Raw genomic sequence first — 22,736 nt, 5'->3', positions numbered from 1 at the left:
TAGTGTTTTAACCTATAGATTTAGGAAGAGCTTCTGGATTCCATGTTTGGTCACATTTTTATGTATGTAGGACTGTACAGCTTAAATCTGTGTGAGACAAACTCAAAGTTTAAAAGTCTAGTCTACTAAGTTGTAGCAGATTTTAAAGCCTACCAGTGGAAGATTATAGTTGAAAAGAAACTCACTGATTTCAAATACAGATCTTAGCTGATTCCAAGCCTTAAAATATCAGGAAGGCAACTTGGATGCTTGGATGCTTACTGCTGAGGTGCTAGGCTTGGTGGCAGCCGGTTAATCTCACCAGCAACACAACCAGTAAAAGCAGAAAACTAAGTTTTGCTATTCAAGGTAGTGGGTAGAGTAAAGAAGAGAAGAGGCTGATTTATGCGGAAATATTCTTGAGTAAATGGAGCAGGAAGGATGGACTTCATGTAAACCAAGATGGAATCGGGCTGCTGACACTGAAAAAAAAAAATAAATAAATAAACAAATGGATGTGTTTTAAGTTAATATTGAAAGAAAATTGACAGGTGAGGAAGATTTTGGGATGCTGCGTCCTCTATATTTAAAGTAACAAAGCCTTATGTCCTTGAATAAAAGGTAGAACACACGTTAAAACAGCTGAGGAAGGAAACAGTGAAGAACAGGTTCAACAGGTAAAGTCTTGTGTAAGTAGAGGATGTAAAATCAGACAACCGGGCCAACAAGAAATGTATAATAAACAGAAATTTTACAAGGCTAAAAATAACCAAGTGAACTGGAACACTAAGTGCTAAATGAGGATACGGAAATAACCGGTGAAAGTGATGAGACAGCAAAATACTGAGGATGTATCATAAGGGCTATCCCACAAGTCAGTGACTCCTGGAGATAGCAATGCCTATGACACATCAAGAGATACCAGGGAGCCCACTGGGCAAAAAGCACAGTAACTGCAGAATACAGCTCTGCCCATGTAGACTGAGTGAATACCTTGAAAAGCTACAGTGCAGACAATGATTTTTTTGTTGTCCTCTTCATCCAAGTAGTTAGCAATTCATAACAGAAAAGGCAACTCTGGGTGTAGTCCTCAGCAGTGTGAAAAGGACCTATGAAGGGCCCATGGGATAGGAGGGATAGCAGGATTTTCTAACTCAGGGTTCTTGTTACATCAAGAGTTAAAGTATGCTGCTCTCTTCAGCAGTGTTTGAAATAAATTGAGAGCATTTGTTAAAATGAAATTAAAAATGTAATTTAAAAGGGTAACTAACATGTTTGCATGGTCATGGAGATTTTTTACTGGCATTACATTTTAAGCTCAATTTAAGTGAATGATATAAATCCCAAAAGACTTTTAAACAGTTACGCAAAATTACACCAGCCCCGCAGTCCCCAGAATGATCTCATTTAAACAGAACATTAGGAATTCAAGGAGAGCATTTTGTCCTTCAAAAACTAGAAGTTGTGTTCAGGTAAGGAAAATCTTCAAGTATGAAACCTTCAGCAAGTTAACTGAAAAGTAGTAATAAAGCAGGACAGATAATACTCTGAATAGCTAAGCATATAAAAACTACTAAGTCAAATTATTCTCAAACATATTAGAAGCAGAAAGCCTAACAGATTTTGTCAAACAGGCTATCACAATTTGAAAGAAGCACATGGGAAAGAAAGAGTCATATTGTTGCTAAATGACTTATTTTATTGATATTCATCACAAAGAGCTGCAGGGAGAGTCCACACAGCCTTTTTTTAGAAGCTAAGCATTTGAGGCACCATATCAAGATGATGTGTCAGCAGAAGAGGTTTCAAACAATGCCTGTCCAATAAACAGGACTAAATGACCAGAACAACATGTCCCAAAAGAACTCAGTTTTGAAGCTGCTAAGCTATGAGATGGGCATTAAGTTGTATCAGTTAGAGTCAACAAATACCAAAGGAACTAAAGTAGACCAAAACTTTAATTTCTTAAGGGATTTTATTAAAGAGTTACTACTTTACTACTATACAACTGTTACTTTTATACCAGTAAAATGGGACATCGCTATAAAATCATCACATCATCTTGATTGAGATCACACAGCATGCGCAGGACTACCAGGGGCTTCAGGCCTAGATAGCATGGATTCACAAAAGGCAGGTCCTGCTTGATTAACATGATCTCCTTCTATGATCGAGTGACCCACCTGGTGGATGAGGGAAAAGCTGTTGACAAACCCTACATGTACTTCAGCAAAGAGCCCGAGGTGGGGTCAGCCTCTTATCCCAAGTAACTAGCAATAAGACTAGAGGAAATGGCCTCAAGTTGCACCACGGGAGGTTCAGGTTGGATATTAGGAAAAATTTATTCTCTGAAAGAGTTGTCAAACACTGGAATGAGCTGATCAGGGAGGTGGTTGAGTCACCATCTCTGGAGGTGTTCAAGACAAGTTTAGATGTTTTTACTGAGGAATGTAGTTTAGTGGGGAAATATTGGTGGTAGGCCAACAGTTGGACTTGGACTAGATGATCTTAGAGGTCTTTTCCAATCTTTGTGATTCTGTGATTCTCTGAAAATGCTGAAATCAAATATATTAGAAAATATAAGAAAAGGTTGACACACTTTTGCAGGAAAAATCATGTCTCTCCAGGCTGTTGAAGATTTTTTTGCAGGACTCCATTTTAGGAAAGTATTGATAGTTTGTACAGATTCAGCTCATTTCCAAAAAGTCTTTGACAATGTTCCCCAACAGAAATTACTAGAAATGGCACTGGGAGAAGGTCATTCTGTGGATGAAAAGAACCATGACAAACAGTTAACAACCAGGAGACAAAGGTGTGGGTAAGTAGCTGGCCTTCACTTCTTGTGAAGTCTGTAGGAAAGCTGTGCTACAAAGAGGAAAAGTTGGAGTTCAAGATCCTGAGTGGAAGAAGTAAAGCAAAAAGTAGGATTGCTATCCTGGACTTTAGGAGAGCCAACTTCGATCTCTTTCGGGGCCTACTTGGAGCTGTCTCATGGGCTAGGGTGTTGGAAGGCAAGGGGGCCTGTGAGAGCTGGTCCGCATTTAAGCAGCTCTTCTTCCAAGCTCAGGATCGGTGCGTCCCTGTAAGGAAGAAATCGGGAAAGGGTGGCAGGAGACCTGTGTGGATGAGCAAGGAGCTCGTGCACAAACTCAAAGGAAAGAAGAAGGCCCATGAAATGTGGAAAAAGGGTCTGACTACTTGGGAAGAATACAAGAATGTTGTCAGGGTCTGCAGGGATGCGACAAGGAAGGCTAAAGCCCGCTTGGAATTAAATCTGGCAAAGGGGATAAAGGATAATAAAAAAGGATTTTTCAAGTACATTAACAGTAAAAGGAAGACTAGGGAGAATGTGGCTCCCCTGCTAAGTGACGGGGGTGTTCTGGTAACGGGGGATGCTGAGAAGGCGGAGATACTGAATGCCTTCTTTGCTTCTGTCTTCAGTGAAAAAGCTCCCCCTCGGGAATCTGAGACCCTGGAGATTAGTGAGAGGATCTGGGGAATGGAAGACCCCCCTTCTGTCAGGGAAGAGGTGGTCCGGGAGCGCCTAGGCAACATCAATGTTCAGAAATCCATGGGACCCGATGGGATTCATCCACGGGTGCTGAAGGAGCTGGCAGAGGTGATTGCTGAACCGCTTTCGGTCATCTTTGAGAAGTCTTGGAAGACGGGGAAGATGCCTGAAGACTGGAAGATAGCCAACGTCACCCCGGTCTTCAAAAAAGGCAAGAAGGAAGACCCAGGCAATTATAGGCCAGTCAGCCTCACCTCTGTCCCTGGAAAGGTGATGGAACAGCTTGTACTGGATGTCATCTCCAGACAACTGGAAGAAGAGGAGGTTATCAGGAGTAGTCAGCACGGGTTCACAAGGGGGAGGTCGTGCTTGACCAACCTGGTAGCCTTCTATGATGTTGTCTCTGGCTGGGTGGATAGGGGGAGAGCAGTGGATGTAGTCTACCTTGATTTCAGCAAGGCATTTGATACTGTCCCCCATGACGTCCTTATAACAAAGCTGAGGAAGTGTGGGATAGATGAGTGGACAGTGAGGTGGGTTGAGAACTGGCTGACTGGCAGAGCGCAGAGGGTCGTTGTTGGTGGTGCAGAGTCCGGTTGGAGGCCTGTAACTAGCGGTGTTCCTCAGGGGTCTGTGCTGGGTCCGTGCTGGGTCTGTGCTTGTTCAACATCTTCATCAATGACCTTGATGAGGGGATAATGGCCACCCTCAGCAAGTTTGCCGATGATACGAAGTTGGGAGGATTGGCTGACACGCCTGAGGGCTGTGCTGCCATGCAGCAAGACCTGGATAGGCTGGAGAGCTGGGCAGAAAGAAACCGGATGAGGTTTAACAAAAGCAAGTGTAGAGTCTTGCATCTGGGGAGGAATAATTGCATGCACCAGTACAGGTTGGGGGATGACCTGCTGGAGGGGAGCTCTGCGGAGAGGGACCTGGGTGTCCTGGTGGACGACAGGTTGGCCATGAGCCAGCAGTGTGCCCTTGTGGCCAAAAAGGCCAATGGCTTACTGGGGTGCATTAAAAAGAGCGTGTCCAGCAGGTCAAAGGAGGTGATCCTCCCCCTCTACTCTGCCCTGGTAAGACCTCATCTGGAGTACTGCGTCCAGTTCTGGGCTCCCCAGTACAAAAAAGACAGGGATCTCTTGGAAAGAGTCCAGCGGAGGGCCACGAAGATGGTGAAGGGCCTGGAGCATCTCCCCTATGAGGAAAGGCTGAGTGAACTGGGTCTGTTCAGCCTTGAGAAAAGGAGACTGAGAGGGGACCTGATCCAGGTCTATAAATATCTAAGGTGTGGGGGGCAGAATGGCGAGGCCGGACTCTTTTCAGTGGTGAGTGGAGACAGGACAAGGGGAAATGGCCAGAAACTGGAGCATAGGAAGTTCCGCACAAACATGCGCAAGAACTTCTTTACAGTGAGGTGACGGAGCACTGGAACAGGCTGCCCAGGGAGGTGGTGGAGTCTCCTTCTCTGGAGATGTTCAAGACCTGCCTGGATGCCTACCTGTGCTACCTGGTGTAGGGAACCTGCTTTGGCAGGGGGGTTGGACTCGATGATCTCTGGAGGTCCCTTCCAACCCCTACAATTCTGTGATTCTGTGATTCTGTGAAAAAAGACAGCTTTCATGATATCTGTTAATAAAGTGGCTATGTGCTGAGAGTTATTTAAAAGAAAAATCTTGGGCTCATTTTGGATAGTTCCCTGAAGGTATTGGTTCCGTGCCTAACACTGCTATAAAAAAGAGAATTTGTGTTGGGAAAGACAGCAAAAATAGATTGGAAAACAGCATTATGCTACTGCATTATTATTTTGTGCCAGAACTGAGTATTGTTTACAGTTCTGAGAAGCCTTTCCTGAAAGTGTATGAAAGAGCCAGAAGAGGCACAGGGATACATTAGAGGTACAGAAAGTCTTCTGTATATGGAGGAACTGAGCAGATTAGTACTTTTAGATCTAGAAAAAAGCAACTTAAGGAAGACAGAGTAGAAATTCAGAGGGTGGTGAAGTGAGAAGTTGGCCATAAACAATTACTTTTTTAAATCTATCTCAAGAATAAGAAATGACCATATACAATTCTCAGACTGAAGGTTTAAGACAAACTAGAGGAATATGAAATCTACAATTCATTTTCTAAGAACACCTGTAGTACCAAAAGTCTAAATGGTTTCAAAAAACATTTACAGAAAGTCTGTGCATATGCTGAAAAGACATCACGTGGCTCAGCAATTCTTCCAAACACAGGTGTCCGAAAGCAGTACTCCCATGGATGGTATCTTCCCATAGCCAGGCACTTTCTAATATTTCCCACAACCAGTTACCTTGTGCTATAACGTTAGAGAGACTCAAAGTCATTCCTGTTTTCTTAGGGCTCTCCACACGCAAGACCTGAGGTGTGTATTCTTTATTGCCTTCTATCTTTTGAGTTTTCACTAGTATCATTCTACTGGGCAATATATAATCTTGGGTGGAAGATGAAAAAACATCTCCAGAGTTACTGGTTATGTTTTCAAAAGGCTATTGATGCTTCCATTATTATCTTGCTTACATTTTCTTTGGAGCAGTAAACCGTTTCTGTTACTGTATGATTCTTTCTGGTAGAGGACGTAATCTTGGGAAACAAGAAAGCACTGCAAAATTTTTCAAGGCTCAGAGGAGATGTGCCTCTGGTCCTCCTCCCAGGAAACTGTGTAGTTATGTGCTCAGATGCTGGATCAAAGCTGTCTGTTTTCCTGTGCTGTGGCCATGCAGCACAATGACTCCAGATGTTGCCATTGACACAGGAATGTGTAGAGACTAAGCTAAAATAGTACACCATCGAGCATTATCTTTCATAAATCTAACATAGGTTTGTCTTCTTTTAACCAATCTAATCTCCCTCTGAGGGAGTACAACATTTTGTTTTACTTTTGGCCTTCTTTGGCTGGCTGACCTCCTCTAATTAAGCCAACCTATTCGAGGGCCAGCATCTCACGGCCTCCCAAGACAACGCAGCCAGAAAATCATGTGTCTTTTCTGCTTGATCTGACCTCAAAATGAGAAGAAAAGGATTAAAAACAAGCAAATAACTCTCCTAAGAGAGAAGGGAGAAATTTCAGCTGCTGGCAGGCAGACAGCTGAATAGGAGCACAGTCTCTTGCCTTCATTCCAGCCCCACGTGGAGGCTCATGGAGGCCCTGGAAGCTCCTAGGGATACCACAGTCCCACCAACATGAGCTTGCTGCCACCCCCAAAGGACCTGCTGTGGGTACATGGCAATGTCGTGGTGATTTTGGGTGTTACGTGATGAAACAGTCATTTTTATGACTGTCTGCATCAAGGAATGCTGGAGATAAAGGTTTCAAATAAACGAAATCATGCAGCACTGAGAGCAGTTGTGCATGACATCAGGTCTCATATTGACACTTCTGCCAACATGTTTCAGAGAGTATTTCTAGTAACCTCCATACCTAGAAAAATCAAAATATAGATGCAGTCATATTGACTTACATGTATCTCCTTTGATTGGCTTACTCAAGCCGAGGAAGTACTATTAAATCTGTAAGCCAAAGTACCACATTTACTGGAAGACTTTGCCAGCATCATGACATGTATATAGCCTTATTGGAATGTGGATCCAGCCTGATTTTTTCTGAATTCTCAAACAGGCCTTTGGTATTGTACATTTAATCACTTCTTCCAGAGAACATAGAGAAAACAACAACAACAAAAACCACTGAAGCACATTCCATATAGGTGCACCTGCTTCAATGAGTGATGAATTTGTTTCATCATTTTGATTCCACCCAACATTATTGCAGCAATGAAATAATTCTTATGGAACAAAGTAAATTCTGGAACTGACTACGTATTTATGAAAATAAAACCATGGAGAAGTTCTCCTACTGACGATCCCACATACATTGTACAATATTTCTCTAAATACAACACGCGAAGATACAGTATAGCATTTACTTGAAATAGCACGTCCATTGTTTCAGACTATTTCAAAACTGTATTTCTTCTCCAGCAGCAACATGCTGTTGTGCCAACTCCTAAATAACCATAAATCTATTTTTTATAAACCTTAATGAATACTTGGCCAAGATTCTGTAACTATTGGCTTCTACCTTTGAGCAGAAATGGAAAAAAAGCATACACTGACTAAAATGGAAAAAAAAATCACAACAAACCCAATGTTGCGTTTTGCATGTAGTGTGAAGGAAGCCTTGTTTGCGTGGTGTTGCAGTTTTCAGTGTTTTTAATTTCAAAGCGGCTGATCAGTTTAAGGTAAGTGGCAGGCATTTGGCCTAGTTCCCAGGCTCTGCTTTCCTCCCAGAAAAGAAAGGATTCAGTCAGACACACAGACAAGGGGCATCATCGGTGGCTCTTGCATTCCAAGCATTTTAGCACAGATTAGGTTGGAATGGTTTTACTGTTTACTGAAATCTCCTAGGTGTTGCATTTTATCCCCCTCTGGCCATGGTTATCCAGGTTGAGCTCCTCAGGTCAGGACCTCCATAAGAGGAATGGCCTACAGAGCCTCGAAGAGAAATGCACAGCACAGGTCAAGGCTCCATATTAAAATGCAATTTCAGCAGCTTATTGCAAAATGGGAGTCCCCAGACAACAGGTAATTTAGCAGTGAATGTTTTTCCGAAAGATTGCAGCAAGGCAAGAGCTGTTTTACATGCATTCCAGAGGAAAAAGCGAAGATAATCTTCTTAACAAGGACAAAACCTCAGCACTTTTTGTGTCTGGATATAACCAACAGATAATTGAGTGTCATTTTTAGTCCTCTTTTCCTCTTAGGTTCAATAAAGTATAGATTACAATGTCCAATATCTAATCCAGATTTGGCTTTACTATTGTTATTCTAAAAATATAAAAGGTCTATTTAAAAGAGATTGCCTTCAAACAGTAACTTCGTATAGATACAAGTTTTAATGCAGTCACCCATTTTGCAGACACTCAGGGATGGATTTCTGGAGATGCTGGACAGACAGATGAGCTCAGGCTTCCAGGAGTTGTACACACATGCAGGGCACGGTGAGCTGTGCGCTCCTGTTGCTTCCACAGGTGTCAGCCATGCATGCAGAGCAGCGCTGCCATCACTGGGGGGGACGAACTGCAGGGCTGTGGCAGTGCCCGCCGCTCTTACTGATAGCTCTGGGTTAAAAAAAAAACCCTCCCCATGTCCCCCTGCTGTTCTGGTTAGTTATGCCTTCAAGAATAAATTGATCACCAGGTCAAAATGTCCAAAAGCAAATTTTTGGGGAAATTTAAGTAGAGTTAGAGCTAGGAAAATTGGGGAACGTGTTTTTAACAAAAGAAGACATTTTTCAGATACATAAACTAGACAATTTATGAACAGTTTCGCTTGAAAATGTGAATCTTTCTGCAGCTTGTTTTCAACGACCCTTAAGAACACAGTTGAAGATACTCTGCTCCTTGAATGATGCATTGCAGAATAATGTTCCAGACGAATACATGAGCGTGCATGCGCATGTCAGGGATCTGACTGAACCGAGCTGACCCGGCCTCACAGCAACACCCTGGGAGGTATCAGCACATTGCAGCCAGGTGCCAGCGCCTTTCTGGAAAGCATCATTACATGGCCTGACTGCCTCAGTGATGCCTTTTTTCCTCAGTTCACCCTTTAAAATATGAGTAAGCTCAGTGGGGAAAGCCACTCACTTAATCAAGTTAAATGACAAGGGGATATGCATGTGATCTTTTCGCTAAGAGACAACCAAACAGTGGGCCAGGGAGACTCTGTGAAGGCTCAGAGGTGTCATAAGGCTGAGCATAGCCCCTCCTTCTCAGCAGGTCCAGCTTGAGAGGCAGGGAAGGAGTTAACACAGCCCAGGAGGGGCCGGAAGCCGACCAGCTGTATGCAATTGCAGCTGCTGCTATAAAAAGGCTTTGCCTTAGAGGATAGGGAGTCACACTGAAAGGGAAGGAAATTCTTCTGGTGAACTTAGTTCAGTTTTGAAGGGAAGGAAGTCGTTCCTGATGGTTGGGGTCTACGAAATTCAGAGGCTCGTGCAGATTTCTGGCTGGGAAGAAAAATGTGTCTGTGGCCTATAGCTCTTATTGCTGCAGTTGTCCAGCACTGTGTGTGTTAAGCTTTCTTCAGATAGCTGTTTCTGTAAAGCTGCGTGTTCGCATTTAGCAGGAAATTGTTGCATGCAATAAAAGACAATATATCTCACACTGTTTCTTTTTGTCAGCCGCTATACAGAAGCCTGGCCCTGCTGTGTGGGGATGTTATTTTCCTAAGGGACTGCTCTTGTGAGGTCAGTATAGGTAGGTCAGGAGGGATGTGAGGTGCTGGCCGGGGGTATCTATGTAGTGATGGCTCTTCCAGAATGGGGCCACCGTCGTAGAAGGGTTCAGCTGTAAAGGGAAGGAAGCATCTTCCTGATGATCCTTGAGGAAATGGCTTACCTCTGAAGGGGAAAGCAGAGGGAAATGTCTGCTTTATATAGCCCTATAAATATTCTTACACATAGAGATATGTTTAAAAACAGGTTTTCTACTTGACAGTGATTTATTCCACATGTTACTGTCCTTCTCCTCCTCACAGCTTTTATATAAATTACCTTATGATGGATGAGCATGTCCTGCTAGTGCAAATATACTTCTTGGGATTAAAAAAAAAATAAAAAAAAAATGTATTAAGATGCTATCAGAAACTATAGGTGGGTAGCAGAAAATCTCTCTTCTTGAAGTGAAGGTGTGTGTGCCAATAAAGAAAAAAGAACAGCAGTAGATAAATGAAAATCATTTTGGAAATGTCAAAATTGCTTCCGTTGCTGGAAGATACAACACAAACACAGCTTTGTGACATACAAAGCCCTCATCCATTCTTGGATGCTGGAATTCCTCTGCTGGCTCTACAGAGTGGCTGGCTCCTGCTTTCCTTTGGCTAGTCTGTGGAAAACAGGGAGAGTTTTATTAACCAAGATTGTGCTGCTTGGGAATGGCTCATAGTTTGCCAAACTAATCATAGCAAACTGTTGCAAGATTAGATTTGTCCTGGCTGGCTAATCCAGACTCCTACAAGACAGAAAGCAAAAAGTGGTAGAAAAAGCATAGGGTAAATAAGATCTAAACGGAGTCTATAGGAAATTGTAATGCAGGATGCAAGAGAAATAGGAAGGCTGATTCTTATTGGTATTTGAGATCCTGACACTGGTAGATGAGATTATGACTGAGTTCAGTGCAAAGGAGGCACTGATGTTTGCCTTTCACGTTGCTTGGGATGTTATTGGTTGTACCAAGCACAGCTTTCCCAGAGAGCGCAAGGAATTCTGAGCTTTCTCTTCCATTACCTTTGATCCATGGGTAATAACACCTCTAGTGTCTCATGAAATGGCCATTGTCAGACCTACTTGGAACAAGCCACATTTGAGAAACCCCACTGGCTTTACAGCATGCCAGGCAAGTCCCATTTTTACAGGCATCATGAACTGCACATGGCATGGTGGCCATCACTTAGGGAGATGGAAACCAACAGCTGACTGGCAGTTTTGGTTCCTTCTTTCTTCTAGCCCGTTCTTCAGATGGGGCCCGCTCAAAAGATGTTGCTGAAGGAGGATCCTCTCATTTGCTCAGGGTTTGCCTACACAGAGTTCTTGCTGTGCCTGAATGACTCTTTCTGCTAATTCTTGCAGGGTGCAAGCATTTATGTGACTAAGATGCCGTGGTTTAGCAGAACATTGCTTATTAGTGAAACTTACACATCCAACATTAATAGTCCTTATTTATCCTATGAAGTTAGGTATTACTTATTATATTTCCTTAATTTTGTTGTGTTCAGTCATGTATTTAATTCTAAACATACAAAGAAGTGATATAGCTAAAAATATTCCCGTTGAAATAGTAAGAGTGTGAGGAAAAATGATATTGCCTTTCATGCACATCCTACTACTATTCATCAAAATTTATGTTCGAGTGTTGACACCTTTGAGAATCTTTGCTTATATCAAGATACAATACAATAATAATTGTGTATTTGCTCTTAATAACTGAAGTAGGAGAAGTGTAAACTCTTTTGAAATGGTTTATGGTTTTTTTTTTTTTTTTTCATTTACCCAAGCAGGCTAATCTGAATCATCCAACTATCTTTGTAGACTTCATCTGAAGTTATAGGCTTAGTGAATTATATCAACAAAACAAACATTAGGTCAGGCAGATGCTTTAGTGGTTTAGTCGACAAAACAGAAGAATAGTAGCCAAAAGGCCTTGATTTAATCCCCAGTTAGATCACTTATTATTATTTATTTCTACAAGAACATCATGATTAAAGCTAGTCATCACTTGGTTTATACAGTTTAGTCATTCATTTGAAGGAAGCCAAAAGATGGGATTGTTGATTGCTAATAACTGAGTTAATCTCCCAAGCTGTTGGCATGATAGACAGTATTTTTTTTTTTACTTCAACCAAAATTTTCAACCGAGAAATTCAATGACAGCTCTCTTCTGAGAGCTTCGTCAGAGCAATGCTTTGAGGATATCTGGGCTTCAGTTGTTAAGGCAGAAAGTCACATCTTTACCAAGCCCCTGCATTATTTCAAATTAGCAAGTGGCATCCTCCTCTAAGGTAAAATGCAATATCATATACTGTGTTTCAAATCTATACTCCTGTACATGTTTAATAACCTTAGAAAATGTTTTAACAATTTCATTGGCTCTCACAAAGCCTCTGTAATGGGTCACAAATAGTTACATTCATATTTAAATATACATTTTTGGAGCATAAATGCCTCTGCAGGCAGTTTTCCATTAAGTTTGTTTAAAGGATATAAAGCTTGACATTTCTCATGCTTCAGGTCGCAATGCGTGCTTTCATAGGAATCTATAAAACATGTGAATAAGGTTGCTCTTAGAAACATATGTTACTTTTCTGTGTATATAGTGGGAAAGTTTGAAAATGAGTATCCTACAAGAAGGAGTTTTGGGTGAAGAGAGGGAAGTTTCTCAAATGCTTGAATGCCTCAAAATAAACTGAATAGCTGGTGTATTTGTTAGCTGACTTCCCCACCAGAGAGCCGAGAGAATAACTGTTCAGTTCAGATATGAGATCTGCTTCACTGCAACTGTACCACGTGTTGGATCAACTTTTCCAGACAGAATTTAGAAGCCAGACTCATGCCATTAGCTGATTTATTCAGTTAAGGATTCTCAAGTGAGAAGAAAATCTTAATCTAGAAAAAAAAAATGAATAACAAGAAATTTCCCTGGAGTCTTCACAAAATCTTCTATAGATACTGCCTTTGTTTGCAGATGCTGTTCTGTTTTTTATTCTTTTTATTTTCTTCATCTTCTTTTTTTTTTTTTTTTCTTTTCTTTTTCTTTGTTTTCCTGCACTTGGCACGGTGAGGCCTCACCTGAGTGCTGTGTTCAGTTTTGGGCACCTCAGTATGGAAAGGACATTGAGGTGCTGGAGCAGGTCCAAAGAAGGGCAGCGAGGCTTGTGAAGGGCTTGGAGAATATGCCCTAAGGAGAGACTGAAGGAACTGGGGCTGTTTAGCCTGGGGAAAAGGAGGCTGAGGGGAGACCTTATTGCTCTCTTCCAGTATCTGAAAGGTGCAGCGAGAGCGGGGTTGGTCTCTTCTCACTGGTGACAGGATGAGGGGAAATGGCCTCAAGTTGCACCAGGGGAAGTTTAGGTTGGATATTAGGAAGCACTTCTTTACAGAAAGGGTTGTAAAGCACTGGAATAGGCTCCCCAGGGAGGTGGCTGAGTCGCCATCCCTGGATGTGTTTAAAAACTGTTTGGATGTGGTGCTCAGGGACATGATTTAGCAGTGGGCTGTTAGAGTTAGGGTGCTATGGTTAGGTTGAGGTTGGACTCGATGATCTTGAAGGTCTTTTCCAAACTGAGTGATTGTATGATTCTGTAATTCTATGATTTTTTTTTTCTAGATGTTTTTACAGAGACACTGTGTTTATTAAAGTTTTTATTTTTATTATTTTCAGGCCTCTTGTTTAATAAATAACTGATAACTGAGAAAGAAAGGTAGGGGGAAAGAGGAAAAGAAGGAATGAAAGAAATAAGTAAGAGAAATGGTAAAGAAAATGAAAGAAGGAAAGAAAGAAAAGTACCGTGGTATGGAACTGTTAAGGTAGCTGATACAAGACCCAGTGTTTCAACAATTTCTTTTAATGGGTTCAATTCATACTTTATCTAGTTCACTTGGCATTAGCAAGGAAATTCACAAAGAACTCAATTACTGCTGGGTGCCAAAAAACGACTTTACTAAAGCCAATAGTAGATGCCTGAATGTGGAAATTAGTTGGTTGCTCATAAAAGCATGGATTAATCTTGTAGACTCACATTATTGCATTTTACCAAAATCTCCCTGTCACATCAATTAAATATGCCACTCTTTTCTAATTCCCATTCTGAAATTTTTATGTACTGTTGCTGGTATCAATTAATTATTAATTACAGGTGCCTTGCTTTGCCTGGTGCATGTAGCAATACCTGTCTGCAGCAAGCTTGGAAAGCATTCAAGAGTCTTGAGGAATGAAATACTACATTCATGCCAAATGAAATACCTAACAGTGGACTTCAATATATATTTTTATTATTTTCAGTCATTTAATGGTGCTCTGATGCTTTAAAAGGAAAAAAATATGTTCTTGCCCTGACATAAAATGTATTTAAAAGACAGCATATTTGTTTTCACATTGAAATTGTTAACTACTGGAACACACGTGCAAAAGAAATAATTGATTGTCAATCTCTTGATCTATCTAAATAAAGAATAGTTGTTTTTGTGAAAATTACCATAGTCAAACACAAGGAATTACATTCAGCACAGACTGAACGTTTAATAGACTGTCATGCAGTGAGAGTAAGAAGATGTGGCTTGTGCTGTCAGAGATCAAACTAAATTGCAGTGCGTCATTCAGTCCTTGAAATCCATAATTAAAATGTGTTAAAGCTTCGCTTTGTTCTAAAGGAAACAAGACAACAGTCATAGAACAGTGGTCTCAATCTGATCTTGGCTATAAAGGCTATTACAACCTTATTTTTACAAGATGTCACAGCATTTATTGCCAAGATACCTATTTACCTCTTCTTCAGAAGAGGTAGCATTTCTCCTTTAACAACAAGTAGCAACTTTGAGTAGCAGTAACGAAGAAAATAGAGAAGACCCCACTGAAGTATCTGTTTTTCCTTAAGCACCACGGCCTTGTGTTCCAGTGTTATCCTTGCAGACTTAGAATATGTCAATAGATAACTGACTTCTAAATCTAATTGGTAAAAAATTTCCTACAAATACCAGAGCAGAAAATTTTAGAGTAGTATGATTGCAAAAACATGTTGACAATAGACTCTCATCCTGGAAGATGTTTTGGAGCAACGTCGAGCACTTTTGTGGTGCTACTCACTGGGGTGGGTAAGAAAGGGAAATCTTAAGAAACCAAATTCTGCAAAATCTGAGATTGTAATGTAAACAACATATTCTTAAGAGTAAAAGTTGTATCTAGGATGTTAAAAACTGCTGTATTTCTGTTGTAATAGAATGAGTGCTTCAAAATTATCTAAGAAAGATTTTGGAACAGCTTGACTATGCAGCCTCCTCACAGTCCTACGGAAACTTGTAAAGTGCAAGTAAACATAGCATGCCTTGATAGGATTTGAGTAGATTATAAATGTGTAGATAAAGACAGCCTGAAAGATGTCATTTATGTGTATTTCAAAAAGTTTTGATAAACTAATAAGGAAGTCAAATAATAATGGATCACTGGGCAAACAGCTTGCATGGATTAAAAATTTGTTAAATGATAAAATCAAAGTAACAGCAACAGGTGCTCTTCAGAGTGATTAAAAATAATAGTAAGGTATGGCAGGTGCTATTTGAAGTACTTAGAACTCATGCCATGAAAGAGGAAGTAAGTTTTACTTCTGAAAAAGTAGTATACTCAGAGATAAACACCAACTAGAAGAATAGGAGTTGGTGGCTATATTAGTAGTGCCTTGGCTTTCCAAAGGCTTTGATAAAACATGAAGAATGAAATAAAATCTCGGGTTTTCAAACCTTTTTTTTTTTTTTTTTTTTTAATAAGAACAAAGTAGTCCTTGGAAAAGTAATATGAAGAGTGGAAATTCCTGCTGCAATTTCTCATTCCATTCTTGTACCATGGCTAAAACTGATAGAATACCAGAGATGAAAGCTAATTTTGGATCAACATTTGGTAAGTCATGCTTAAAACACAAAGCATCTGCTCATAAATTTTGATTCTTTGTGAAAAAAAAACACAGAAGTATTTCTATTTACTGTCAGTAACTAATGTTAGCAATGGCCCTTTGGGTTTATAGGGATTCTAAAAGCAGTGCTGTTTTACCTGTAACGAAGTGTGTCCATTCTCACAGCAGAGCAAAAATCTTGGAAAGATAAGTTTGATTCTGGCATGGTCCTTTGTGTATCCATTTACCTTTGCATTTCTATAATACAAAGTGAAAAGATTGGAGGCTATGTTGTCTCAGACGTATGCAGGGATGATAAAGATTAATATGACTTTAATCCTAAAGAAAACAGAAGTTGAAAGACACCCAACCACAACATTCACAATTCTCAGAGATTTCACAGCTCGCCGGCCCATCAGCTGTCCCCACCTGTAGGTGGGCAACAGTAGGCCAAAAACTGAAAAATGACAAGGCAGGAAGCTTCTGGGAAAGAGCAGGAATTATTTTCTTAACCAGTGTCAAGTCAGACTGAACTTAACACTGCAAGAGGTAGTAGGAGAATGGCTAGGTTTTAAGGAAGGATCACTCACTAGCTCTTTGTTTATTAACATTATATCTGTACAAGCCAACCCCAGGTGAAAAGGGTTTCTCAACCTTTCACCTGTGCCCACGTTGCACAGATCCAATACACTTCCTCATCTTGTCATCTGCCCTCTTCCAGAGTTTTGTTTTCTCTTCATATCTACTTCACTCTTCATGCTATTCTTCTGTAGTCTTAAACATCATCACTGAAGGAACTTTTCCCACTTTCTCTTCTCATCATGCTTCATCACTGAATATGAATCTCATTTCATTCTCCTCTGATGTTTAGAATCCATAATAAATACGTGATTACCTACCTGGTGTGGGAAATTACATTTGAGACCCAGGCATCTAGAGCTAGCATCAAGTCTGCCACTTCTTAAATTCCATCATTTCATAATAATAGTAAGTTAAGAAAAATAAGTCACTTGATTTATTGTCTAGATAGGAAAATGTCCAAGTGTATTTCTGCCTTTTTGTCAGTTCCATATCTTGTTGCATGCATTTCCTATCACAAAATCATTTGCATTTGTCCTGAAACTGTCTCTACTGGGAATAATTCAAGGAGGGCTGCTGGAGAACAATAATCACCTGTTATGTTCTTCTAGCTCCTTTCCATTTTCAGCCTTTACATCATGTTAGAACAGATGAAAGACATAAAACTCTTTAGACTGGCCCTTTTCATTTAATAGAAATAATGCTGAGTGTTAAGTGTATGCAGACCATTCATATACCAACCCCTGGCTTTGGAGGTACCCATGCTAAGAACTCCAGCACTCGTACAGAAAAGTCAGTTTGTGGCTCAGAAAAACAGCTGAGGAGTGAATGCAAGTGGATCAGGTGCAGCTGGGCAGCCCTGCCACCCACAAATCTCTTGGGTTTCAAGGCTGGATGGTTGCAAAGCACTGACACCTGCCCAGAGCATCCTGCAACAACCAGACTGTGCTGCAGTTGGTCTGTAGGGTAATGTGCTGGCTTGTGCCTGTATGTTTTAAGTTTTGCAAAGAAGGATCTCTGTTCTGCAGCACTGTGCTAGCTTATGGCAGTTCATCCCAGTAATATACAGGGATTGTCCTCCCAGTAATATACAGAGATGATTGAAAAAGAACAGGGATTTAACGGGGACCAAGCAGCTCATGCCCAGATAGAAGTTGTCCCTGCAGTGAGTATTCATTTAATGCCTTCAGTCACACAAAACTGCAAGTTTGAGGAAATAACTTCATGCAGGTCAGATGTAAACCATGTCAGTACCATGTTGATGGTTTATGTGTTCGTGTGATTCCCCCAGTACATAATACCTCAGCTTTACAAATGGTTCACTGTGAAAATACTATATTGCATATTGCCCATCTCTAAGTGAAGACACAACAAATAGCAGCACAACCCACAAGCCCCACAAACCCTTTTCTTACTCCTGCTCTTTGGATGTTCTTTATTAATTGAATGAATTGACCATAATGCTAAGTTTTATGTCTGTGTACTTCTATGCAGGGACATAGTATGCAATCAGGTTTAGTAGCTCAGATACAGCCTTACAGATAAAACCTTGCTTTTGGACACAATTGCACTGGATCTCTGTTCAACAACAGTGAGCTGTGAGCTGCACGAATTCAAGAGAAAGATTAATCACAATATTCTCAACTTAAGGAACAAAATGTAGAGACACAGCACCAGCATGTGTTAGCAAGGTGGCTGCTAATGATGGGGGCTCAGTCAATCCGCCATAGGCTTTGTCTGTAGCAGCCCTTGCATAGTGCACACGTTTCTCAGATTTGTGCAGTCAGTAGCAGAGCCTCAAGGTGTTGTTGGCCATCCCAAGGAGAAGATTACTTTTACATGTTCTGCAGTCCTAGGTTAACATGCTGTCAGCATGAATACTTCCTCACCACAACCAGAAGAGATCAGGAATGAACAGCTTCTTGGTTCCCCATGAACATTACGGTGGAAGGAGGGGGATCTAGCTAGCAGGTCCCAAGCTGAAGCTCAGAGGCAGGCCACGTGTGCATTCAGCATCTCAGGGAGCACTGATGCAGGGCTAAAACCAAGCAGGAAAGGTTCAGTTTCTGATATCATGAAAGTGTGCTGGTTTTGAACAGACCTGCATAATCCCCACAAAATTTTCTTGACCCCAAGAAAACACCACTGCCAAATTTCATTGCCTGTCTGAAAACCAGGGAGATACAGAATTTTTTGAAAAAAAAATTTTTGGTATTTTCATGTGGTAGAAAGTAGTAGGCATCCTAAAGAGAAGGGAAACTCTTGCTGCCCTTGTGTTGCTGATCAGCTGTTCATGATATAGCAAAGCAGAGATCCTTCAGTCCTAAAGTCTGACTGCCTCTTCACATGCACTGCTTATCTTTGTTTCAGGGCAGCTGTAATCCAGAAATATATGACCAGCTCTGTTATATGTTATGATGAACACACGCACAAGTCTGTGATGCAAAGTACAGGTTGCAAAGGGTGGGATAGAAGGACAGATAGTGAAAGGATAAAGCTCAGGGATGAAACTCATTTAAGTCAAGAACACTTTGCTCTCATACAGTTAATAGCAAGCACATCTGGCAATGTAGAGGGAATTTGCAGTGAAAAGGATCCCTTTCAGTTTATATTTCATGGTTCTCTTTAGGGAGGGGTCCCCTCTCTTCTTTTATTTTTAAATCAATGTCTTCTACAGTTGTCATTTTGCTCCAACCCCATACTGAAGGACAGGATGGGCTTGTCCTAGGGGCAGGAGTTGGGGCCTGAATGCTGGGATATCTTTGTAAGGGCTTGGTGGCACTGACTAGGACAAATATGCTCCAGCAGGTTGGAAAGATTGATCTGAGGGCTGTAGGAGCAAAACAAACCACCAAACATTGGTCAAATTTATCTCTGAACGTAAGCTGTCTATTATGCTTCAGTAAGATAGAGAGAAAAGGCTGAATCTGGTATCTGGTGTGTGGCAGCTTTGTCCCAAGAGGACTGTGACCTGATTTTCATGGGTACCCACAGGTCCTGCCCTCTTCTGTATGTGAGAGAATCTATCCATGCTCCTCAAACCCTGCTCAGTGATTAACTGTAAATTATCCCACAGCATTAGATGCCTTTTAAAGTGATTTGCTAAGGTACTTTTTTGATCTCTGCAAGATTTATCCATTGGGAAAAAAAACTGAAACAACTGCAGGATTGATCATTTAGATGTTGTTAACTGGAAAAAAATGAAGAGGAAAAACAAAATGATATATTGTTACTGGTCTGTAACCCTCTTTCTGTACACGTACAAAGTACTTTTATGAGAAAAAAAGAAGGTACCACACACAAAGACTCATTTTTTCCTCAAGAATCTGCCTCTTGCTTGGCTTTAATGATCAGGAAAAAAAATAGTATTTGCATGCCCTGAGATAAATATGCACCCCGTGCTGCTACTGTGCCGTTCCCTTTTTGATATGGCCAGGTCTTTAGTTGTGGTTGTGTTTGTCTATGAAAATAAATGTATTTCTGAATTCGGAGACCAGATTTGCATCTTTTAGGCTTCAGAGCAGTTTGTTATGATCTATTGTGGAGAAAGACATCTTTGAACTGGATAAACATTTTGGTCTCAGTTCAGCTCTTACCGAGAAATGCAATGCAGAGGTTGAGGAGCAATACCACATCATGCATTTGCTGAATCTGAAGGAAAATCCTACATTACAACTGCATCATTTCTAACATTTATTAATAACTAGGAGAGTATTTTTGTGCTTTTTAAAATTGCTTTTGCCACCACACCTTAAAAATATTGAACTTTTCTTGTCCTACTAATTCACTGCTTGCCTTGGGCAAGAAAGGAGTTGCTTCTAGTTTACCAATACTTCCTCTATATTTCTTTATGCATCAGCATCATCACTGACAGTAGGAGTGAACATGATTCCAAGAAAAGTGTTCATTAGAAAATTACAAGCCCAGAGCCAGAAGAGGGAGCCTAGAGAGCAAACACTGCTCTTATTTGCCACCAACTTAAAAGATGCTTTAAAAAATAAAATGTTCTACAGTAGATCTCAATAAGGGGATAGAAATTGGAATAATAAGAATTGCCTTCCTTAAGTTTCACTGTTCTGCAAAGTATCATCAAAGAGTAGGATGCATTGACCTTTGGTGGCCAGACTTCAGAGAAGACACACACAGACGGACTGCGCAAAGCTCAGCCTTCTATTGTGGATCTCAATCTTTCCACCCATCATACTCCCACATTCTTTTGCAGATGTTGGCAGGGAATAAACCACATTTCTACTCATAATCTTTATTTTCCCCAGTCTCACCTCAAAACCCTTATTATATTGTGGGTTTTTTTTCTCTTGTTTATTGTCTTTTTCCTTATTTTGCCATTTGGAGGGAAGAGTCCTCCCTGGTGCGATTTGATTACTCCTTTGTCCTGGTCCTGTTTCATATGAGTCATGAAGAGAGTTCTTGTGAGACACATGGCTGTCCTGCCATTCCCAGAGCCATGCAAAATTCCCTCCTCTCCTCTGGATTCCATAAGAGCCTTGCAGGATGCCCTAAAGCTGGATGTGTGGTTGGAGAGCTGCAGACTCTGTATTATGTTGTATTTTGGGAGCCCATACTCCTTCATGAGAAACAAATATCTTTAGTCTAGCTGTGAAGTTCCCCAAATCATTTTATCCTGTGGACAGGGGCCATTAGTTCATGGATATCATTCACATGTAAAGAAGTAGAGGGAAAGAAGCAGCTGATGATACCCATCCTGAATCCCTGATTCACAGAAGTGAGATGTACCTTTGTAAATCCTGATAGAAGGAAAGAACAAAGTCTCTCTTTTCACTCATTTCTATCCATAGACAAATGTCTCACGTTGTCCAGAGAGGCTGTGGAACCTCCATCCTCAGAGGTGCTCAGATGTCACCTGGATGTGGCTCTGGGCAAGTGGTTCTGTGCGGCCCTGCCTGGGCAGGACCTGAGCATGTGCTGCAAAGGCACATTCAGAGCTCAATCACTCTGTGATTCTGCAGATATAAGAACCAACTTCAGTTTTTTTAGTCATAGTTTAAATGTAATTGAAAATGGAAGATGATGATTGATTTTCTTCAACATAGTCTGATTGTGCTTTTTACTGTCTCGAAAAATGCGTTCAGCCTTGTTTTGATTTTTGTTTACTTTCAGCTTTTTAGTTTTCTTAGAAACCAGATCTCAAAATTACACAAGATTCTCTGACAGTGTATCTGACCCAACTGATAATGCAGGACTGCTAGGAACCTCTTGCTTTTTCTGCACCATGGGGGATTTATAGATTAAAGAGCCTCCAAAAGAGTCCAACCCAACAGTATGGCAGGGCTCTCCCAGCAAAAAGCTGCTGCCCCAGGCTGATGGCAGGATGTCATACCACCTGCAGCAGTCATCCAGCTGATCAGAGAGAGAGGTGCACCTCACAGTTTAACAAAGAAAAATTGCATTTTTAAGCTGCGTGTTTCCAATTACACAAAACTTTGCTGTATCATCAGGTTTTGCAGGACAGTGTCTCAGCATCAAAGTTACCACGTTTCACTGACAAAAGCCTGGTTGAGGGAATTGCTGTTATAAAATTCTGCTTCCTACAGCACTGATGACAGGCTTGTCCTATGGGACCCCGGTGCTCAAAGGCTCTACTGAGTTAGGTAAAGCCCATTCCAACCCAAAATAACAAAGATCAAATGATACTAAACATGATTGACACGCATTATTGCTGTTCACACTTGTATAGAAATAGGTACAACTCAAAAGAGGTTCCCTTCTTCTATCGAGAGTCAACTCCTGAGTTGTAGTCGTTCCAGCCCTTACTACAGCCAGTGGCTCTGCCCAAAATGTAGCTAGTATAGGATTTTGCCTGCAAAGTGCTGTTATTCAGCTACCTTTATTGGCACGCTTTGAGGCAAAGTATTTTTTCCTGTTTTCTAACATTAATCTCCCACCACTGGATAAAAAGAGCAACCTCAAAAGGAACTGAGTCCTGGGATCCATTTCAAAAGGCAGCAAGTAGAACAGAGAACTAAAAGCAAGCCTTTGATAAGAAACAAACTATGCCTATTTACAAGAACGTTTAATATAATAGTATATTTCCTGTAATTCATAATCCCTGCTTCCTTTAGTCTGAAGTATTCCTTTACCTTTTATAATTCTTATCCTCCCTTCTGGGGTTTGTGAAAGAAGATCCCTTGTATCATTATTCCTCTCTAATTAAAATCAGAAGCAGCCCAGAACTGAGATGCCTGGCAGTCCAAGGGAGCAGCACACCATGGAGGACTTTAGGCCCGGGATCCCAGAAGCTGATCTGAGTAACCTCATGTTAGGCATTTAAAAGAACATATTTTAGAATGTGTTTGGTTTTTGCAGTTACAATTTTTGAAGTTGTGTGTTGTCAGTTCTGAAATATTTTCAAAACTTGTCCTCTGCTTCATTTACTTCTCTGCACTGCCAAAAGCCAATTTCAATGAATTAGTGCTGCTGTAGATTTCTAAGGTGACAGGAAAGGT

Source organism: Lagopus muta, chromosome 7, assembly GCF_023343835.1.
Source record: "Lagopus muta isolate bLagMut1 chromosome 7, bLagMut1 primary, whole genome shotgun sequence".
In the NCBI taxonomy this organism is placed as follows: Eukaryota; Metazoa; Chordata; class Aves; order Galliformes; family Phasianidae; genus Lagopus; species Lagopus muta.
The sequence above is the reverse complement of the archived record's forward strand: the minus strand, read 5'-3'. Positions refer to the sequence as shown.